Here is a 3,051-nt window from a genome sequence, read left to right as displayed (position 1 = left end):
ATCTAAAAATATTTTTGTTACAAGATGTATTTATTTAGATTTTTTGTGTAAAAATATATTTTTTTTGTGTAAAGCTGGTGCTCATATATATGTTGACCTAAAACTATGCGAGAAACAGCCATTTTTAGTCAAAGACGTAAATTTTAACATGTCATTGACGTCATAGAGACACCACATGTTTCTTTCCCGCACTAAAGTGCTCATATTATTTCAACATCAATAGATTGACATAGTTTTAAAAAGCCTAAATACATTTATTATGTTTGCAATTTCGGGTGCTCTCATCATATGTTCTCCGAAGTGCTTTTCTAGATTATCCTGTATAATGGACGCTCAAACCTAAACTTTTGAATGTAAAATTACGTAGAAGCTCTAACAGCTTATTGTCAAATGTGATCTAAAAATAATTGCAAAATTCATCTACGGTCAGTTTGTCGTAGGGAGTCGGAACCTTTTTTTTTCAATTTTTCAAAAATTAGGTTTTAGAGCTTCTGATGCAGGTAATTAGAGAAAAGCGTCTCCATCGCACGAACGTTTTATTATTTTTTTTTATATTTTAAGGAAACTTAGTTTTTTTGTCTTATGTGCACTTTTTTTCACAGATTTAACCTCTATTACCTTTTGTTCTTAACAGACGTCTTTCGATTTCATGGTTTTGTGCGCAGCTCAGGTCAATTCATGATCATTCATTACATTAAATGTGTATTACATATAGATTCTGATAATGGATACAAAAAGGGGAGAAGATACTAATGAAAGGAAAAACCATAGGAAAACATAGAGAAAAAAGACAAACGGACACGAAATTCATAAAATTCTACATCGAAAATTGAAAATTTAGCTACACAAACCCTTCCGCAGCAGAAGGTATATATTTTAGTTCTTTACTAGTTTTTGAACGATGCATCAAAATCTGATAAAAACTGCACTGTTGAAAGAATTCAATTATGACTAATGATTTTATAAACGGAATCTGAAATCCTAGATTGATACAGAAAATTTTTACTAATACATTTTATCAAAAGATTACACATAACAACATGAACAATATAAAGTTCATTTTCTAATATTTAATTTATAACACACTTTTTATAAATTTCCCGTTGATAAATTTAGATATTATTTCAAAAACTAAAGTTCAAACTCCCTCAGGTAAAGTTAACCTTTCAAGAATAAGCTATTATCTTTATGTCCAATTTAGTAATATAGTTCCTAGTGTTACTTTTTCGATTTATTCAATCTCTAGCTTTCAAATATTTAGATTTGAGCGTTCCTGATAAGATAAATAAAAAAAAAAGCGATTCGACTGCTTGAATGTTTTTAGTGCTTTGTTTATGTACATACGTTTTTCCTCGATTGTTTTATTTTACCTATGAGATACTGACTTTGTAATGCTGCAAAAAACAATCTGCAACAAAATTTTGGCTATGTTCAGCTATGCTATAGCACGATTTGTGAGGAACAAAGTGAAAAACAAGCAAACATGAAAATCAAAACAAAACACTTTATCTATTTACTATTTAGAAAATAAAATACTGAGTTAAGGATGTACACCTCTGAGGAGCCAAAAATTTCTACAATTAAACTATTTTTCTTAACCTGATTTTTGGGTTTATATGACTGTAAAAAAATAATTGGTGAAGAAAAAATCATATGGTGGTACACTTATTTTTTTGCTACGGCCCTTTGAAAGTACCCAATTTTGATGATTTTCCCATTTTTCATCAATTTTTACTCATTTTGGGGCTATTATCGAGAAAAAAATCACAGTTCCACAATTAAACTTTTTTTCATACTTTTAATAAAGATGAAGTGGACCAATCTGAATAAATTAAACTTAAAAAATCTATAGGTAGGTGTTAATATAAGAAAGTTTTATCATATTTTGATGCTTTTTCGTGTCAAATTTACCTTGCTGTCAATTTTGTAAATTTGTGATTTTTCTCTGTTTTTAGAACAAAATGCATATTATTTCAACTTCTTTGTTATAAATGATTGAAAAAATACATATCTATTCTAAGAAATTTGAAAAAGAAAAAAGTGATATGGGATGTACATGATTCTGGTAAAATCATTTCTTGTACCCCTCACCCATTTTCTCAAAATTTTGGCTAAAAAGACTGACTTGATTAGTAATAAAATTTGAAAAAAAATTATTACTCAAAAACTACTTATCATAAATACACAATGTTTTCACAGAGTTAAGTTTAATTATGATATTTATTAAACTCATTGCTATTGTCCACTTGTATCACATGTTTTGGAAATAATTCCAGAACGAGATTTCAACGAGACTGAAACGTCAGAAGAATACATCCTTAACGCTAAGTATTAGGGGTGTTTTTTTAAGTTCCTTAATGTACATGAACATTTAAACAAGTCTTAAACACTTAAAGTATCTTTAACATTTTTTTAAATATGAACCAACGGAAATGTCTACTGGACAAGTATTGTAGATTTTTTGGCAGGTAGTTTTTCTATTTCGTTTTCAGCTTCCTTAAACTACTGCTTGAAATTGAAGAAGTGGTATGGTGAGCAGAATCTGCTGTTTTGAATATACCTCCGTTAAAGGTAAGGTAATGTTTATTTCATTGCAGTAAAAATTATCAAACATCTAATATATATTTTTCATGTTTAATTTCACATAACTTTTCGTCATTAAGGGACAAACAGTTTACATACTGGCTTCAAATTAATAAGTTATAGATACTTAACTTTATTTCAACGTGTAAATTACCAATAATATGTCACCATTAAGATATACACAATGCTACTGCATCTGCCAATTTATATCCTCTTTTAAACGGTGTTTATAGTATATTTTCAAGCTCTGTAAAATTTATTTTACTTTTACGACTTACGGTTTCAATAAACAAGTCGAGAATTTTTATTCACATAAATTATGTTTGGTTAAATGCCACCATATGTTGATGCATTTATCAAGTCAGAATATCAGAATGTCTTGCCATGTTTTTGTTGCCGGTTTTTGTCATTGATAGAAATTGTGGGTAGGTGTAAAGTGTAGTCATCTCTACTGCCATTTTTTTTTCA

This window comes from Mytilus californianus, unplaced genomic scaffold (assembly GCF_021869535.1).
Source record: "Mytilus californianus isolate M0D057914Y unplaced genomic scaffold, xbMytCali1.0.p SCAF_13, whole genome shotgun sequence".
Lineage (NCBI taxonomy): Eukaryota > Metazoa > Mollusca > Bivalvia > Mytilida > Mytilidae > Mytilus > Mytilus californianus.
This window is presented reverse-complemented; position numbering follows the sequence as displayed.